The sequence below is a fragment of the Spinacia oleracea genome, chromosome 4, assembly GCF_020520425.1.
Source record: "Spinacia oleracea cultivar Varoflay chromosome 4, BTI_SOV_V1, whole genome shotgun sequence".
Classification (NCBI taxonomy): domain Eukaryota; kingdom Viridiplantae; phylum Streptophyta; class Magnoliopsida; order Caryophyllales; family Amaranthaceae; genus Spinacia; species Spinacia oleracea.
The window spans coordinates 180,942,966-180,965,216 of NC_079490.1; positions in this window are offsets into that span (position 1 = coordinate 180,942,966).

Below are 22,251 nucleotides of genomic sequence, written 5' to 3' on the forward strand. Positions count from 1 at the left end.
AAAAGTCCTTTGAATATTCTATTCTCCTTGAAGCACTTGTAAACTCTTTTAAGAGATATATTCTTTAAAGCCATTTCTTAAATCCTTTAGAGAATAAGTGTTCGGATTTTCTGAAGAAATTTTAAAAGCCTCGGGAATGTCCGTTTATGTTTGTTATTCGCCTCAAAGACTTTCGAGGTCTATTTTCTCCCACTTATCATTTTGGAAACGAATCTCCAAAAGGACACTATTTTGAGCAAACAAACATTATGTTCTCGAAATTTGTGGTAGAAATAATACCCTTGTGTCTCATTTGAAAGTAAATCACAATGAAACATATATCTATATTTAGGCCTTAGTTCGTTGAATAACAAACACTAAACTCCCACTGAGTTTATGAAGTCTTATTTATATATGTTATTGAAAAGGTATTCTGAAATTACTTTTCAATAGCTTTGATGAATTTGGTTTACTTTGGTGGTAGTTGAGCATTTTGGTTATAATTTATAGAAAAAATATTTATGATTCCATCATTGATCTAATCAAATACCAATTGACTTCGACCATTCCAATTTAGACATAACATATCTTGTGGAGCTCGATCGTGAAATTACAACACACAGTCATTGATGATCATTCTAGGTCTTAAGTAATCATCATCATGATCTAATCTAGATCCAGTGAATTTTATACTTCTTTATGAATCTTTAAACTAGTCAACAGATTCAAACTTATATAACTTTGAGTAAATAAAGCCTTTATTCACTCAAACCCGGGTGAAATAATAAAGTCATAAAATCTTTCTTTAGCTTTGAACTCTATTGTGTAGGTGTTATATATAACAATAGTTCATTTCTTTTGTTACTTTCAACAAGTAAGACTGTCTTGAATGATTTAGAAATCACTCAACTTTCAAAAGTCCATCAAAATAGAGCTTTAGAATGTTACCTTGTTGATATGGTCTAAGCAACAATACCAAAGATTAGTGGAACTCAAATAAGAAAATCGATTTTAACCTAGTAAATTTTTTATTATGAAAGAGTTGTTTGTTTTAATCAAGCATAAATGACTCAACCCCTAAATGACCATTTCATTCAAACAAACAAACAAATATTGTTTTTGTTTTCTTCGAATGTGAGTCTTTCTGTGTTCGAAACATGAATTTAGGTATGTCGATTATGGAACAAAATAGTCATTAAGTTTCAGCCTTGAAAAGACATAAAACAAACTAGATGACCCTACCACTAATGCAGCATTGCCATGCTTCATTACCCACTTGTAGGTAATTAGTATATCATAGCTTCTATTGTTTGAATTATTGCCGAAGTAAAAACCTCAAGCAGTATATGATCAGAGATTAGGTTTGTTATAACCAAACGCGTGCCACAGACAATTAGAAACAAACCCTGCAAATACAATATAGAACAAATAACATAAACAATAATAAAAGACACAAGTGTTTGTGAGGAAATTTTGATTTCCTCCCCTCAAATATTATCGTATTATTAAGTTCCTAAAAAATAACACAATAACCCCTCAATTGATGATTCCTCTCACCAATGTATTTTTCCCCTTCCCTCTTATTTTCTAGCTAGGCCTAAACCCCCTTTTATAGGCTAAACTACAAACCCACATCTACTAGAATTATACTTGCTCCCCAAGTCTAAATAATTCTAGAGATTGTTACATACCAAAATATATCTACTTTCCTAATTACAATTCTAATTAAACTAGGAAACAAGATATTAAATCAAACAAGCCCGTTTCGTATTTTTGTCAACTTAACTAAGTTGTGTTTATTTCCTAACAAACCTTCCCTTAAACTCAACTTAGTCTCTTCGCGAACTAACGAACAACTTTCGGAGCTTGCCTTCTCTTGAGCCAAAACCTGTCCCTCGTTACCTCCTTCAAGTATGAAGAGATTTTGTTTGTTATGTCGTCCCTTCAAGATCACACTCCTAGCCTTGGTGACCTCCAAACGACCTCCCTCAATATGAATAGCATAACCCAAGCCATCCAAACGACCCAAAGATATAAGATTGCGATCAAGTGTCGAAATGTACCTCACCTCTCGTAATTTTCGAGTCTTCCCATCATGTGTCTTGATCTCAACCTCACCTATACCCTCAACCTTAGCCTCTTCCCCGTTAGGCAAGGTAACACACAACCCATCACTTTGTTTATAAGAAGTAAACCACTCCTTCCTAGAACAAATATGTTGTGAGCATCCCGAATCTAAAATCCAAACCTCTTTTGGATCTTTACTCTCCTCCACCATTAGAGACATATCCTCATCAATAGCAATAGTAGCAGCACCTCTAACCCTTCCGTTCCTCAACGCCATCAAATCTTCCTTGTACCTAGGACACTTTGATTGTATATGGCATACCTCGTCACAGTACCAACACTTGATATTAGGGTTTGTATTGTTCGCCTTCTTCTTGCCTTTCCAGTTATTGCTACTACCCTCCGCTACCAATCCTGCTCCTCCATGGATTGATGATGATCCCCCTTGCTTCATGAACCTCTCCGCCTCGAATAACGCCACCACAGTATCGTCCAAAGCAATTGTTGTCTTCCCTACAAGTAAACTAGTTATCACAGAGTTATACCTTTTAGGGAGAGATGTCAACAACAAAATTGCTTTGTCCTCCTCCTCGATTTTCACATCTAAACTCGCCAATTGGGTGATCAATCCATTAAACTTATTCAGATGATCTTGTAGTGCGTTGTCTTCCTCCATCTCGAGTGAATAAATGTCTTTTTTTAAGAACAACTTGTTGGCCAATGACTTAGATGCGTACATCTTAATCAATTTGTCCCACAACTCTTTTGGATTATTATCCTCTAAGACGTTGTACTTGATCTCCGGTGCAAGAGCCAATCTGATTGTACTAGTAGCTCGTAGTTGCATATCCTCTGTAACACCCTAATAATTCCTTGCTTTTATAAAATCATTTTCCAACTTAAAATAAAGGAATTACTAAAGTATTACCGCCACCGTGATAACGGTTAAGGCTATTACCAGAATTACGCAGCGGAATTAAATGTCAACTAACTTTTAAAAACCATAATTAATGAAATATTGAGGCCTCCTATAATTTGGAACCAGAATGGCCCAAAACCCAAAATATAAATAATTCAAACATTTCAAACGTAATTAAAATATTAAATAAAATAGTTTCAAAGAACGAAAGCATGCAACTTTCTCAATCATCCCAAGCCACATGATTTCGATCGTACTTGATCTACCAACCTGCTATATTAATCTACTCCCCAACAATGCAAGTGCAAATGATGGATCATCATAGGGTCATTAAGGCAAAGGCCATGACCAGAAACACACAAAGCACGTAGTCAGCAAAAGCTGAGTACTTACAAGCATAGCGTAAATGAAACTAAAACATGCATCACTCACTAAGTACTAATCAACATGCAAAAGCCATATAATACTTAACAAACAATCATGAGACACAAGACTCGACTCTTGACTCACAATTTAATTAGAATAAGCTTCGAACGGGCCAAAAGAATAATCTACAAAGGGAAAAGGTGATGGGAGCCAACAATACACCAAATATAATAATAATAAAATCGGGCCATACCGAGTGTCGGGCCATACAGACGGAATTCTTGCGCATAATATAAATGAAACAACGTCTTGTATCATTAGTAGGAGTACGAGCTTTCCGGCAAGACTCCCCCCATTGTTCATACTCAAGGTATATACGTTCCAAGAGTTTTGAAGCTTGTTCCGGTTGCACTTTACGTTTATTAATATTTTATTAAAGGCGAACTCAAGACTCGACAACATGCATACATACCATTAATAAACAACAACCAAAACAATCTTATTTTAATGCTTTAAGACTTGTGATCAACCAAGCAAGACACTTGTGATATTACTACCATGTTCCTCCTCACCAAAGTGAGACTCCACATCATGCATATTAACATGAGGGTTGTGCCCTTGCACGAAAAATCCTAATTCATTTCATACATAATATTCCCAACTGAACCCTACATGTGCGGTGGCTTACGTGAGCTAACCCTTCACATGTGGTAAAATAAATAGTACAACGAGGTACAAATAAATGGCTCAAAGTATGCTAGACATCCCGTACAATAGCATACAAATAAATAATTTATCCCTTGCATGTGAAATAAACCATACATGCATAAATATTGAACAACATGATTGACAATGAAATCCATACTCATAATAATTTCAACATGCTTGTTCAACAATGAATCCAATAAATCCAACATCACAAATCACATGCTCGTTCACCAAAATAAACATGATTCCACATAATGTAATTCACATCATCAACAATCATGTAATGTCATTGACAAAAAGGTGTGGTCGCCCTAGACTTGTACGTACCTTGAATACCTAAGCGTAGGGGCCACTTTGCAATAACGAGCACTCAACTAGAAATCACCTCCTATCATCAAAATAATGAAACTTAAATTATTTCCATGTTCATTAAATTTCCAGCAACTTATAAAAATTAAAACCTCCTTTAGACTTTAGAATTCAATCGTTTTTCAATAATAAAGTCGTCTCAATTTGCAAAATCAATCCCTAGTACGAAAACATACTTTTTCCGCCTTTAAAATCAATAAAAATCGACATTTTAAACCTTTATTCAAATCTGAAAATATAATTGATTATCATAATTAAAATCATCACCTAATTATGCTAATCAATTGGCTCATTAGGTCTAGGTTAAAACCCTAACTTGAAAATCCCGATAACACTAGTTTAATATCATAAAAATCGATGCTTTATTAAATAAACAAATCTGAAAATTCATCCTTTAATAATTAAAACAAACCTAATGAATCACAACACACAAATCCTCAAACCACGGTATTCATAACCGGTTCCCAGCATTTTAATTACTCAAAACAATATTAATATAATAATTTAAAATACGGAATTTAAATAGAATAGGTAAGGAAGAAGAGAATTATACCAATCCGGCCTATAGCACGGAACAACCACGAATTAGAGTGATTGGGCGAAAATTGAACAAGAACGAACACACACACACACAACGCACAACTCGTGTGCGTGCGTGCGCAGCGACGAAGGGGGACGCAGCAGGGTCGCGCGCGCGGGCTGGGCGCAGCGCGAGGGAGAGAGCGAGTGAGCGAGAGGGGTGCTGGGCGCTGTGCGCGAGGGAAGGCGAGGGCACAACGCGCGCTTGGCGCGAGGGAGCGAGCGAGGGAAGGCGAGGCACGCAGCAGCGTGCAGCACTGCTGGGCGCGGAACGAAAGAGGAAGAGAGGGAGTGTGCGAGTGTGTGGGCAGCAGCGACAACACCACACATCAACAACACACGCACGACAACGAGAGGGCAGCATCGAGCAAGGCTCGTGCTTGCTGCGTGCGGACCGAGCCGGACAAGAGGAGAGGGAAAGAGGAGTGTTGGGCAAGAAATCAAAGGGAGGGTTTATGAGATTTTAGGGGTTCATTTAATGATGGGGAGTCCTATTTATAGGCTCCTTATTGTTAATGGGCTAGGCTTAGGGAATTAGAATTGGGCTTAGGGAATTAAATGATTGGGCTAGCTTAGGACTTGAATTAAATACTTTTGATTGGGCTCGTTTAATAAAACGAATTGGACTTTTCATTCAAAACCCGAAGCCTTTAAAAATCATTTGCAACTCATTTAATTTCCCGACTCAAGAATTAAATTCGTTTCGTAATTAATTAAAATAATAAATATTCTAATTAATTAAAATACATTAAATAAAATGCATTTAAATATTATTTAAACGATAATAAATCGTAAAATGCTTTATAAATATAATAAAATATATTTATAAATATTATAAAAATACGAGGTATTACATCCTCCCACTTGTCCTTGTCCATCGAATCGGGTTTCTTATCCTCCAAAGTCTTGTGAAGACCTTGATGTATAAGAATATCCTTAATTGTACTTTGCCATACTGAGAAATTCGTCTTGCCATTAAAAAGTTCTACCTTGTACTTGTTCCCGAAATCATCCATGACTAAACCCAGCTCTGATACCAGTTTGTTATAACCAAACGCGTGCCACAGACAATTAGAAACAAACCCTGCAAATACAATGTAGAACAAATAGCAAAAACAATAATAAAAGACACAAGTGTCTGTGAGGAAATTTTGATTTCCTCCCCTCAAATATTATCGTATTATTAAGTTTCTAAAAAAATAACACAATAACCCCTCAATTGATGATTCCTCTCACCAATGTATTTTTCCCCTTCCCTCTTATTTTCTAGCTAGGCCTAAACCCCCTTTTATAGGCTAAACTAGAAACCCACATCTACTAGAAAACAAGATATTAAATCTAGAGATTGTTACATACCAAAATATATCTACTTTCCTAATTACAATTCTAATTAAACTAGAAAATAAGATATTAAATCAAACAAGTCCGTTTCGTATTTTTATCAACTTAACTAAGTTGTGTTTATTTCCCAAACAAGGTTAAAGCAAATCAATGGGGGGAGGGGGACCTGATCAGGTGTAGTGTAGTGATTATTCCATTCAACCTCAATTTCTGTGCAACAATTATTTTCCAAAATCAATATAATTGAGTCACAATTTTTCAATCACGTTCGATCTTCTAATTATGCTTTAGAAATGAGAAAAAATATATTGATTGATATATATACCTCTCTTCTCTTTTTTCTTTCAAGTATGTAATTGGGGAGAGGAATAATCATGATAATAAAGCAAAACTAAAATAATAAAAAAAGGATGGTAGGACCGTAGGACAGTAGCAAAAATATGATGTTCACGTTCAAGGTTGGCATGATGGAAACAGCCTAATTCACTAAAGAAGACAATTATATATACATCGACTTCATATTTACAGGTTTTTGGATTTTGGAATTCTACTTCTCAAAATGATCTTTCCCATTTACTACTAGTTAAAGATCCTTAATTACTGTGCATGACTACGGGTGATCTTAAAGTGAGATTTGTTTTATCGGAGTTGGACTCTTTTTTACTGATCTATTGCGAGTTTATTGAATAATTCAATTTAATTGTATAATAATAGTAGTCTGTAGCGCATCACTGATGATAGAATATAAAAATAATATATGAGGCTTCAACCATCAGCTTAAATTTTTGGTTGAGTTGGTCATTTGACATGATATCAGAGCTAGCGTGACACAAAGGTCACGGATTCAAATCTCATCCACCCCTCATTTCAAAGTGGAATATTTCGCGCTAAGTATGAGGAAGCCTATGCTTTATCCACACTTCAAGCCCAAAGGGCTTTAATGTGAGGAGACGTGATAGAATATAAAACTAATATTTGAGGCTTCAACCATCACCTTAACCTTTTGATTGAGTTGGTCCTTTGACAATTGATTAGATAAATAGGATAGTACACGGTAATTTGAAGAAAGCAAGCTGTAAACCTGTAACTAGAGAAGATTTGAAGACTTGTACTTGGGAGTGTAGTAGGAAAACATATGTCCATCACAAAGTTTTGATGAAAGAGTGCATTAACAAAATGCTATGGTAATAATTAGAGATTAGTTTGAAATTTATAAAAGTTTTAAGCTAATAGCTAAACCATTAGAGTGAAAATAATAAACTAGCTTGGCCAAACAAATTAGCTTAAACAAGCTAATTTGCTTGACAATTAGCTCCCAAAAGTTGTCAAATAATTAAGGAAAAATTGATTCTAAAAATATAACCTTTAAGCGATCTGCTTAAAAAGGATTGACTTTCCGTTTAACTAAGAATAACACAACCTTTTAGACCTGTCTTCTTTTAAAGGGCTTCCCTCATAAATGACTTGCTACAATAGGTAATATGAAAACCAACCTCACAAATTAAACATTTTTTCTTTATATAATTAACAAGAAGATTAAAAATATTGTAGCATATTACCTATTTTAGCAAGTAATTATAGAGGAGAGTCTTTTAATTAAAAGAAGATAGGTCCAAAATGTTGTGTTATTCTTAGATAAACATAAAGTCGGCCCTTTTTAAGTAGATCACTTAAAGGTCAATTTTTCCAATAATTAATTGTCAAGTGGGGTCAATTTAAATAACAAGCTAGTTGCTAGCAATTGAAGCACGAATTAGCTAGAAATGAAATGGCTTGAAAATTCAAATCTTATGTGACATAACAAGGTAATTGTCAAATTACCTTGCCATTGGAAATGCTCTAAACAGTCACACGTAGACACGTAGTACATAAATTTTATAACAGTGGTGTGGTACATTCCATTATATTTGGAGATCACACAACATCTTTTTTGCATTTCCTTAAATTCAGATAGTTTTGAAATGATTTTCAATGTGCATATACTTGGATTCAACAAAGCTTTCATGTCTTGTACTACTATATATATAGGGTGGTGATAAACGTCGCAAATTGCAATAACATTTAGTTATTGCAATCTTACGGGTCGGAGTTTAAACATATTGGCGCCACGTAGGCTAAATATTTTTACTGTTAATGCAATATTTTTACTATGAAATATGTAAATAAGGTAGTTGATATGAAGAAGGAAATAAATTAGAATTATTAAGATTGTCCTACCTATTTTTTCGTAACATGTATAATAGATTATGTAAGTTCAATATTTTAGCTTTCAATTTAAATCATGACACATAAACATGCAATGTAATTATTGTGACATGACTTAAAAGTTGCATGTTACGACATTTATCATTTTCGCTATGTATACAGTTGTATCCAATTATCATATCCGAATTATTCCAACTATACTCGAGATTATATACGAAGTATATCAAAATCTCAATCTCAAATAAATCAACTCAATTGGAGGCATGCAATTAAAGTAAACTACTGTCTATAATTTGTTACATACATCTACACTGATCAATTAACTTATATATAATTAATACGAAAATAACCCCAATAATACATTCACTAATACTAATTAAAATACAACTCGAATTAAATTCCCATTAAAATAAATGGCCTCCCACTCTTTTAAAATGTGAAATGAATGCTAGCAATAGACCAATAGTGATCGACCTCGATGAATATGAATATGAATATGAATATGAATATGAATATGATCACAAGACCTTGATTGTAGATTGTTCGACAGTTATAGTAAAGGACGATGATAAAGGTCGCAAGTTGCGACAACATTTAGTTGTCGCAATCTTACGTGTTGCAGTTTAATTGGTACATATAGGCGCCACGTGTGCTATGCGTCATCATAATATTTTTACTACCAATGCAATATTTCTACTATGAAAATAGGTAAATAAGTTTATCGATCTGAAAAAGAAAACAAATTAGAATATTAAGATTTTCCTACTTTTTCTATAACATATATAATAGGTTATATAAGTTAAATATTTTAATTTCTAATTTAAATCATGACACATAAGCATGCCATGTCATCATTGTGACACGGCTTAAAGGTCGCATGTTGCGAACTTTATCATTTTCGTATAGTAAATACATTTTCCCGCGTTATATTTAGTACGGAGTATGAAACTATGAATCTACAACCAACCAACCAACGGTTCGTTTAAACCCAACTTTAACTGTCTACTAAAATAGATCTTGCTCCAACCACAGCGTTACTACTAAGCTGAGCTGGGCTCCACATTTGTACATTCTAGATACATCTTCCAATCACACGTGAACATCAGGCAGTCTTCAAACGTGGCACCCTTTTATTGGTTAATAGGCTGACTATCACATGGGGATATTTTTAATAAAAATGAGCACTGAAATTGAGCTGTAAAATTGGGACCATCTGATCTTATTTTTAGACTCTCTCTGATCAGTGATCTGATCATAATCTGATTGCTTCAACTTTCAGTATCGATCTCTTTATTTTATATTATCTTTTTTGTTGTAATAAGAAAAAGGATCCGGCATTTGAATCAGCTTCCTTCTCTATTTTGTATTTTCTGATTTTATGAGCTAACTTAATTTATACGGAGTATAAAACAGTTTGCGTACTTGCGTGAGACCATCGTGAATATACTCATTTCAGTCATGGAGATAGAATCTTATACATACCGAGTAGAATTGTTCAAATCTTATGCACATTTACATTAGTCATATCGTCCGTCCGTCCTTGAGTTACATTACAAATATTAAACATTTATGATGTAACTGAAGGATAATATATAAAGGTCGCAAGTTATGACAACATTTAGTTATCGCAATTTTACGTGTCGTAGTTTAATTAGTACATATAGGCGTTACATGGACTATGCATCATCATAATATTTTTACTATGAAAATATGTATGGAGTAATAAGGTAGTTGAAAGAAGGAAACAAATTAGAATATTAAGATTTTCCTACCTTTTTTTATAACATGTATAATATGTAATAAAAGTAAAATATTTTAGTTTCAAATTTAAATCATGACACATAAGCGGCCATGTCATCATTGTGACACGGCTTTAACGGTCGCATGTTGCGACCTTTATCATTTTCAAATTATGTAATACGCAATGAAAAAAGTAACACGACTATGAGAGGTTGAAACAATGTGACATTTATATCTGGACGAAGGGAATGAATTACTCTGTATATGATGAAAGTGTTAATTTTGACCCCGTACACTACTGCATACTCCTAGTATGTTTATCATTAGTCATCTCATCTATCTACTTTTGGAGTTGACTTTGAATGATTAATTCACCAAATAGGTTAACTAGATTTAATTTTTAGATTATGGTATATAAAATTAATAATTAAATCAAAATCGTATGTATCGGAAACATAATCGGACCACATGAATACGTATTTAAGCTATTTTCACCATTCCCGACCCGTTTATACAAAATTAATTGTCACCTATACATTTTTATGAATCAACATGGTGTAACATACAAAACAATTTGTAACTCTTATTTTTTTTTTCTAGTTTGTATGTCAGACGGTTAATTAATATTCTAAGGAAAAACAATTTTAACGTTATTGAATATCGGTCTATCGGATCCGAACCATGCACATTCCTATAATGAACATATAATTCGTAACTTATTAGACAGATTCAGCAGAGGTTTTGTAAAGTTAAAATAGGCCCAAAAATAAAGAAAATGAAATAATAAAGCAAGAAGACACATATGATTAGTCAATAATTGTAGCGAAAACATGGGGTTGGTTAAAATTGGTAGAACAAAATCACGAAGGTTTGACAGAATGACAAGTTGACAATATCAATTGGGTATGAAGTTGCGATGTTGCTGTCAAAAGTTTACAAATAAAACAGAAATGCTGCTACTATTACTATTACTAGATGCCAACTTGATTCATCATCAACTGATTTTTTCAACGTATAATTTTAGGTGTTATTAATATGGCCAATGCCATGAAATCTTGGGCACGGTTGCATGTTGATGTGCCAACTTGCATAACACCCCTAACAAGCATATACGTAGTACGTAGTATATTGTAACGATTCCACCACTTGAGTTGCAATTATGTGCCTTTTTGAACTTTCTCCCCATGTATGGGGGAAAATTCTCGAGGTCGATAAGAGCCAAACTAAGGGGCTAATGCTCTATCCTTATCTTTCAGGGACATGATTTGAGTTTGTTAGAATATGTCTTGAATCGGTCAAATTTCTTATTGTAACGCCCTAATACGGGAATTACGTTATCTGTTACTGCACACTAGGGTTATCTGTTTTGAAGCTATTTTCCACATCTATCTGGAGAGTACTCTATAAAATCTCTAGGGCGTAATCTAGTTGTAGTCTGTAATTTGTATTTCTCATGATCAATAAAACTTTCCTCTCCTCTGTCTGTGGACGTAACTACTAACACATTAATGTTAGTGAACCACCTTAAATCGATGTGTTCTTTATCTACGTTATTTATAAGTTTTCTTGCTTCCATTATAACAGAGTTTGATTCTTAGTAAGTTACTAGTAATGCAGTAACTAGGAGGTCGTATAGGTACTAGGGGATTTAGTTTATTTAAAGTAGTCTTTTATGCATCCGATGCGTGAGAGAATATAAAAAACTAAAAATAGTTTTATTACATCTAATCTACACGAAGAGAATATACTTCGTTTATTGTTTTGGAGGAATAAGTTGAGGAGTTATGGTTGGTGAAATGAGGGTGGAAATCATTGATTATGAATGATACCCATGTCTATTGGAACAAAATTACTCACAAATCTTGGCATTTATAGGTCCTGTTCTTTTGGACTTTATTGCAGTTTCATTCAGTTCAGTTCAGTTCAGTCCAGTTTAGTTCAAAGAACGGATTCATCTTTCTTTGTAGTTATTTTAATCACAAATTCTTATTTATAATGGGTGTACAATAAATATTGTACACCGGAGTAAAAGTTGACTCAAAATGCTTAAAAGTTACTTTTACATATGTAAAAGTTATCTATTTTTTAATAATAATTTTTTTCATTTGAATACAAATTATTTCTTCAAAATCACTAATAATGTATAAATTAATCATTTAACCCTTTAAAATGTTTATCTATCAATTTTTTAATTTTATAATATAAAAATTACAGAAAAATAGGTTAAAGTTACAAACACTGCATAAAAGTTATCTTGGTACGTATACAATAAATTTATTATACATGTACCTTGTGCGCGCAAGACCTTTTGTATTTTAATTCTTGATTTTGCAATTAAAATTGACAATTATTACTACTTAAATATTACCATTATTATGTTAATATTATATGTAATTATTGTTATTAATAAATAATTATGATTGTTGTATTTATTACTCCCTCCGTCCCGGAATACTCGATCCGGTTTGACCGGCACAGAGTTTAAGGGATTTGAATTGACTTATTTAATTTAATAGGTAGTAGTTGATAGTGGGGTATTATTTTAATGTAGTTAGTGGGAGGTGGGTTAAGAGGTTATAGAAACAATCAACCCTTTTACAAATCTAAAACATCAAACAAATTTTAACACCTACTTAAATTTCGTTATGCTTTTGCTAGGTTGCATTAATTCATGGCACACTCTTAAACTAGCACGGAATACATAAAAATAGAGTATTAATTTAATTATTTAGACTGTTATAACGGATGCAAAGAAAGATCAAATTAACGTAATTAAAGAACGCAGAGATTTAACGTGGTTCACTAACAATGTGTTAGCTACGTCCACAGGCAGAGGAGAGGAAAATTTTATTCTAACATAGACGTTGGATGTCAAATATGTTAGCTGGTTAAAGTTTTCGAATGGTACTCAAAACCTGAAATAGAATTCCATCGAAATCATATTCCTTAATTTCCTTGAAATTGGGACATAGTTTATGAATTGTGGCCCCATTTCACAAATCCAAACTAAACAATCGAATTGGTTGACTTAAAGTTTCCATTAAAATTGGATATTTATATATATGTTCATGCATCATATGACCAAGATCTCAATTATTATATATTGTACCTCAAATTACAAAAATAATTAATAAGTTGCATCTCAATTATAAATATTTGTAGCCCACCGTCTAAGGGGTCGGGTCGTTGGGTAGATGGTCCATTATTCACATGCAACCACGCACCACATACACACACTATGAAAGCAAAGTCTACGAAAACTTCTATCGCAAACTACAATTAACTTGCTCTATGTTGTTCTCATATAACTATAAAATTTACAAACAAGTCATATCAATAGTTTAAACACATGACTACGACATTGGGTTCACTTTCATATTGAAATTATTTTTGGACCCATTTGAATCCACATTTAGATTACGAAAATGATAAAGGTCGCAACATGCGACCTTTAAGCCGTGTCACAATGATGACATGGCATGCTTATGTGTCGCGATTTAAATAGGAAATTAAAATATTTAACTTATATATTCTATTATACATGTTTCAAAAAAAGGTAAGAAAATCTTAATATTCTAATTTGTTTCCTTCTTTATATTGATTACCGTATTTACATAATTTCATAGTAAAAATATTGCATTAATAGTAAAAATATCATGATGACGCATAGGCTACGTGGCGCATACATGTACCAATTAAACTCCAACACGTAAGATTGCGACAACTAAATGTTGTCGCAACTTGCGACCTTTATCATCACCCTTATTCGACCTAGATTACTTTATCCTCCCGTTCACAATTACTGAGTAATTCACAACAAATTAGTTTCGATATTGTTTAGATGAAATCGACCTAGCCCAATCCAGTGTCATATAAAAAAAATAACATTTCTTACATCTAACCAAATGTACCGTTCTTGTAATTCCTTTGTCAATTTACTTATAACAAGCTGTCTTGTGAAAATCAATGCCAAAAAGATATTTTGGAAAAATAAATAAATTACGCCTAGTTAGAAAAATCTTGAATGATTAGAAAATCACCTTTTTTTTTCTTCATTTTGAGACAGGTGTACATCTTATTATCACATACTAATTAGCTTCAAAATGATCTTTACATTTTTCTTTTTAGTCCATTTCACATTGTTATTTATACTTTGTTTTATTCTATTTTTGGACATGAAAATTTACTAAGTTAGCCTTTTTATCCTATAATATTTACAATTTTCACTAACTTTATCTTATTTTATTCAATTTTTTTCTTACAGCCACCCACCTTTTACACAATTTTCTTACTTTATCCATATTTTTATTATATTCAACCAACTTTTCTAATCTTGTCTTAATTTCGACCCTTTTTAGTTAATTGACCTACTCGTATTTCTAAGTCATGTTCACTTGTGAATGCTTAACTTTAATCATGAAAATATTAATAACTCACCATTAAAGCTTGATAAGATATGAATAGTGCTAAAAAAAAGTACTACTCCGTAATAATAATAATATATGGCCTAGTAGCAACATTGAAAAGCCAATGATCATTTATAATTGGTAATGTTCTTGTGGCTCACACGAAATATATATAAGACAGTGTTAGTTAAAGCCGAATTGGATCAAGTAAAGAAAACGGAGTGTGATTAAGCTGAGGAGGACCACAGAAAAGGAAGAATGGGGAAATAATGCAGCTAGGTTGATCGAAACGGGGGTAAGAAGAAACGGGGATGGGAGAAAGCAAGGGAAGATCGAGTAAGTGAAAGTGAAAGTGAAAGTGAAAGTGACGTGACTAAAGAGTAAAGAGTGTAATGGAGTGAGTGGATGCGAGGTTTTTAGTTAAAATTCCATGTACAATAAATGGTACGTACTTATCAAAATTGGACACACAGACACAGGACAAGGGAATTGGATCCCCCACAGGCCACAGTTCACAGATACAGAATACAGATACAGTTTATCTCTTTGGCAGACTGATCGATTTCGTTACTTGAATTCAATTATCCCCAGGCCACCAAATTTAAGACAAAATCATTCAACTTGTTAGTTCCAACCTGTATGCGTTATGCATTATGCGTTATGCATTATGCGTTATGCGTGTGCTCTTCCTGCCGACCGATGTTTATACAGTTACATATATTCCATTCACCCATTCAGGGAACACTTTTTTAACTGTGTACTAGTTTAGGGCCCGTGCTACTACTACAATAATTTATTATTTTAAGAGTCACTAAAAGACTTGTGATATTAGGAAAACATGAAAGTAAAAAGGATATATGAAAAAGTATAAATTCAAAGTTGTGTAAAAAATATTCAAATGAACTAAATTTGCATATTACTATACAAAGTTAAAAATTATAGTCGTTTACTTGTATGTAGAACGATCTAACAACGTTAAACAAACCCGAATGACTCAAGACTAATTTTCGAAAAGACCCGAGCATAACCGAGTTAGTCAAATACAACATATTTTGAATTGAGTAAAATCTTGATAAACTTGTATGTTAGTCTACTTACCATGTTTTTTTTTTTTTTTTTTTTCGAGGGAAGTCTACTTACCATGTATAAATATTTTAATTAACATTCTTACTTACCAGTTACCATGTATTATATTATTAATAGTAGACTAACATTAGAAATTCATTTATCAATATTTTTATATTTCTTATCAGATTAAAAAGTTATATACTTAAATAAAATTATATCATAAAGGAAAAAAGAATATTGATTTAGCTTTCCTCCAATAATATATTATGCAGTACATATCTATGGTATTTAAAATATATTATTATCTTAGTTTCCTAAAAAAGCGTAATGTAATTTATTTATTTTAAAATAAAAAAATAAAAAAAAACATTTTGGAGGGAAAAAATCGCACCAGGACATGACACGTGTCATTCCTGGTGTCTCTTTTAGTATATAGTAATAGATTCGCCCCGGCTCCCTCTCTTTCATAATAACTTTCTCGTTTAATATTTTTTCTTTTTTGTATTTTTTTCCCTTTTTGGTTTACTAGTGTCGCTTGACTGCGTTAGGTATCTTGAGACAAAAAAGTACTGTTGAAATAGATGATTATGTAATCATCTGGTTGATTAACGATAATCTACAAAATTCATTCTTAAGCATTAATATGTAAATTGAAATTGTTGTTCCAAGCCTTGTCGCATAATAGTTATGCAATATAATTGGACTTTGTAAACATTTGTAATACATTACTTGAATCGGCATTCATGCAAACACAACTACAATAGCTAAAAGATCGCAATTTAGAAGGTAGACCATGGTGCACCTTAAGAACACTAGTATATAATTGAAAGAACATCGGGTTACAGGAAAAGAACATGAGTATTTTATTTTATTTAGGTTTTTAATAAATAGTAAAATAATATATTATTTTTATAATAAAAAAGTGAAAAATTATACCGCATGTTCTTTTGCCGTAGTTTCATGTTCTTTTGCTTATGCACATATGTTCTTTTGGTGCACCATGCTCTATGTGCACCACGGTCCATAGTCCACGGATTGCTAAAAGATTAATATCCTGTGTTTTTCCGTCTATAAAAGTACGTAATACAAAAAGAGAAAACTGTCCAACAAACTTCGTATTAATTAATATACGTGTACGTGCTTTCTTGTTAAAGGGTTACAGATGGAAGTCGAGAAACTGAGAATTGATGAAAGAGAATGAAGAGTATTAGTGTATAAGGGTAAATTGGTCATTACACTATTCTTAAGAGAAATTGAGGTTTTTCAAAGAAACATTTGACGGACGATGCAGTAAATACATTGTTCCAAAGAGGAATTTCTTGCTTTTAAAAGGGTTTAAGATTCATATGCTTAATTTCACTATAACGTTTTGTTAAATATTTTAAATTGAAATTGTTGTTGCATTATTTTTGATAAATGTGTTATAAAAGCGATTAAGAATGTACTCTGTAAGACTGTAACCAACAAGAATAGGGAAAAAAAAAACGTAAATAACAAGTACTCCGTATTGTATTTCCCTATTACACAAACCAAAAAAAAAAAAAAAAATCAAACTGGTCCAATGGTTTTTGGCTCAAAGTCGAAATGTGAACTAGTTTGAGAATTAACATTTAAAATACTAGCCATTTTGCAAATAAATTTGCTTCGTTAGCAAATTTGGTAAAAGATCCGAATATAATTCTAGAGTTTGATTATCTAGTACTCCGTATATACGAAGTAGTAAATATATCTAGTTTAGGATTCCACAATATGTTCTCCTTTTTTGTTTACCCCATTAGCCGTTTTAGTCTGTTTCTAAAAGATTGTCTCATTATCATAAAAGCCTATGATATCACAACTTTACTCTCACGTAAAACACATTTGGTCCACCACTTTTGTCTCTTCTCAATTCTACACAACTAAATCTTAATAAAGCAATATAGATGCATGAGTCATACAATTAGGGACGATGGGAGTATTCAATCCTTTTCCCCATTTGTGATTTGCATTGGGGCTCATTCAAACTCCCAATAAAAACTGGTTTGTTTTCATCTTGGATCAACATTAAATGTTTGGCTTGTTTAATTTCTACTTTGATAAACTGGTGCTAGTAAGGGCAGGAAAGAAAATATATGGGCTTCAACCAACCCTCATATAGCCTTCAAATCCAAAATTGCAAACATGCAACTTTCAATTGAGCCAAAGACCCCTTGCTCATGGTTCAGTGTTCACTAATGCAAGTTGATGTATACAAATACAAGGATCAAAACATTAATTTGCAATACGTACAGGAAGTAACAGTAGGGGCCTAAGACAAAATATTGTGATTCTGCATTCAATATCGATTGTCTCTGTTCTTTCTGATGATTCACCATCACTCATTTCTTACAATTTGTTTTAATCATGTGCTAATTACAGCATACCAAAGTATCAATTATAAGGAAGTTTGTGCTAATTTAGTGTTAGATACTGTGACGTTAGTGAGTGGCACAGCTTGAAAACTGCAGGACCTGAATGATTTTTACACCCTACCTCTCAGCATGGCTTCTGCCTTCCTAACTTGTGTAGTTGGCCCGGCCCTATGATGAAGACCTGCACAAATTAAAACCAAAACAGTCCATTACTTGATGTTTTCGTATAGCATTGGCTCGATGCTATAGGCCACAATGTTTCATAGCGATGATGTAAAAGAACTACAATACCCAGACTCTTCATTTCTAGCTCAAGTATTGTTCAGAAGGTGTCCTCAGTGCTGCACTAGGGATTCCCAAATGAAATAGTTTTAAGCTTAATTTGGTGTTGGGATGAGTCTTAGTTTACTTGGAGTCCATTTCTATCAACTCTAATAGGCACACGAAAGTTGCTTAGCTCAGCCTCATATAACAAACAGAACACCGTACGTTAATTATTCTAAACACTAAGGCAAGATCTTCACATTACTGTCATACAGCGGCGCCAGTATATCATACCTCAACTAGGTTTGACCAGCCAAATTAAGTCTAATTACAACAACTTCAGTACAAATCAAAATTACTTTGTAGAATAATTTTCGAAAGGCATGCATCAAAATCTGGCAGACTGGAACCTAATTCCCTTGCGTCTCTGACAATATGCACCCGTCACCCTGTATGATTCACTATCCAGTATTCACCAAGTAAAGGTTGGATTGTTAGGTGTACCTCTGTCTCATAGAGTATTTTGCTGGGTAGAAAATGTTTTCAACATAAATTAGATTTCTTAGTCTTAATGATTTATAAGGTTGATAAATATTTTTCCAAATCATAGTCAACTTTTAAATGAAGGAATGTCACATTTCCCTTCCTATTTCCTCATATTTCCTCTTTCTCTCCTCCCATCAATCTTGTCTCCTTCACTTCCGATTTTCCTATTATTTATATTCTTGCAACGAACCAAACAAAGGAAACCTAGTCTACAATTATGTTTTATCCTCCTAAGATTTTCCATCCAACCAAACTGAACCTTAGTAACAAAGGCGTCAGCTGTGCCTTAGCACAAGAATCACAGCTTTCCTCGAAAAAAGAAAAAAAAGAACGGACATTTACAAGTGCATTAGATCAACTGAAGAGCTAAATAAAAGATTGTCATGAGAATGCCACCAGGCTTTCCTTTACTAGAACCCCGTCACATTAAGTAAAAACAAAACAAAAAAGAACACAATGAAGCACGCTACAGGCATGAAATTACAATAAAGTAACCTAATAAGCAAAATTTGGGAGGCAATGGACACATAGCAAGTAATCTAGGCACTGTTTTGTGCTTCTATTATTCTATGGAAATTAGAATTATATGTTACACTGAAAAATTTATATTAAACCCTAGAAATGTATATTTTGTGAGAATCACAAGTACCTTAGACTTTGGATCTACAAAAGAAAAACTTATTTTGATTCAGATATAGAACTTAAACACTACAAGCTGACATTAACACAATCACAGAGATTTACAGATAAACTGGGTGGTTGGTACTCTTGTTGGACAAGAAATGAAAAATAAACCATGTAACCCCAGATGTGGGTGAATACTCTGCATAAGAAGACAAAGATGGAACCTACTAACATAAGTGTTTACCTGATTTCAGCACATCATGACAACTACACTCCCCTCTCATTTCTGGATGACATTGTTGCATCAGAAGAACATCATACACGGCCCTTAACATCAACAACTATCCCAATTCACAATATGCACAGGCATTGGAATCTGAAGGATCAGATTCAAACCATCGAGCTAAAGCTTCATGCACCCATGATCCATAGCCCATATGCTATTACTAATTTACAAGTCAATTCCCCCTGTTGTTTACAAATAGCTTGTCGCATTTCAACTTCATTAACTGCAAAGCAAGATCCTATCACTGAATTATGGTGTTCCAAACAAAAGATACAAATATCTAAAGTCTCTGGAAACAACTATCACGATTTCACCAAAAGATAGCAATGATCATACAGGTAAAGTATCAAGAAATAGCATTACTTTCCCTGATAGTGTCCTCAAAAGGTTAAAATGCTTTCGCCACAATAGAGGTGGGACTCACCGAATGACTATCATTGTTGTCGCCAATCTAGTATTAGCTATCCATTACTCGTGTTAGACCATGGAATTAAATGAAAACCATACTTCTATGTAAAGGCCGTTGCGTATTTTTAACTTGCTGTTAGGGAAAAGCCGTTCTGTAACGGGTCTTTTTATAATCATACTGCAACATCCATTATAGAAATTCGAAAACATCTGCCAAAATCAATGTTATCTAAATGAGTAATGGTGATATGCTACGGGAATGCAATTGGCACCATTGCACCAATTTGCAAGTAACAAATTGTATCTTGTACGGGGGTAAGTAAAATGGTCAGACTGGCCATTATAAGCCGTCATTAAATGCGTGTGTATTAACACTACACAATACATATATAAGAGAACTTGGTCTATAGAAACATGTAGAACCTCTATCACTTTGCAAAACTACTTATTGTTCAAAAAGGTATATTTTCAACTCAAATTACAATTACAAAGTGTAATTTTCCAATTTGCCTTCGCACTTGAAAGTAGCAAGCACATAGTGCCACCAGCAAGATGCTATCCCACAGCATTGTGGCAATAATTTTTTCTCATAATCAGATAGAGAGTCTTGCACCAGTGTAGCTTGTTTTAAGCACATACAAAAGAATTTCACATATACTTGCAGACAAGTAGAACACAAGAGAACATAATTACTCTGACACTTACTTTGTGAAAAGGTCCTAGGTTACCTCCAATGAAAATTTTAGCACTGCGAGTAAAACATGAAGGCGCGTTTTAGAAAAATTTAAATAAAAATGGAATAAGATGTCAGTGTAAGGCTGTAAGCATGGAATTCATTAAAGGGAAGGGGAATATTTGCCCGATTCTTTTATATACTGGATTGTAGCTCCCTTTTTTCCAATAATCCATCCCATTTTCCCACATGGAACATCAATCACGGATAGTATCTCCTGCTCAGGAACTTTTCCACTTAAGATAAAGTTACCTAATAAAAATGAAACTCAATTAGAGTTGAATTCATCAATTTTAAAATATTAGTGGTAGAATTTAAAGCTCATTTCACCAAGGAAGAAAATAAAATATCGTGTGAACTCAGGGGTTGTCATTTCCTCTCATACCAAAGAGCCATTACTTGATTTGTATAGAAGAAATAAATCTCCTTAATGAAGAAAGTGAAATTTCACAAGGGCCTAAACGGCTAGACTACTCCTGGATTTCTCCAATTGTGAAAAAGACCACACTGTACTTAAAGACAGGAAACCCCTGATGTACAAGTGTATAGAGGTCAATAAAAAGCTCAATCCCATAAGAAACTAGGTGGAAATCCCTGGTAAGAGGAGAAAAAAGTACCAGTCAGTCCTCTCTAACTCTAAAGCAGACCTGGATGCCAACTCATTTCCTTTCTGTCATGACCAGTTCATAGGATTTCCAGCTATTTGCACTGGAAGCAAATAAGGAGGCCTGTAAATGCCCCAAGTTATAGATGGGAAGACTCACTCTATGACAAAAGGTTTTGATGTATGACTTACAATTTGTTTGGATAAGACTTTAGGAAGGAAGGGGAGAAAGGAATGAGGAAAAATTATGTGTGAGAGACATAGGTTGGAAACTTGGGACATAATTATTGATAGGGGAGGGGAGGGATAGAGGAAGGGTTTTCCGTTGTTTAAAAAACAGGAATTGCATTGGGTTATAAGGGAAGTGACGTAGTCGGAATTATCAAAGAAAAACAAGCGCTAGTCTTTAGAACAAACGAACAGACTTACAAGCTCCGGAATCCACCAGAAAAGAGATAGTTGCCTTCTAATGACGAAAATAAAGTGTTTAAATAGTTAACACAAAACCCTAATACGAAACGGAATTAAAAAACAAAAGTCGGAAATAATTAAATTGCAGTTTTCGAGCCCTAAACGAACTCGGATGGCCTAAAAAGCCCATCAATCACGGCGTGGCTGTGAGTTGAACTCGTGGGCCCGTTTCCTTTCC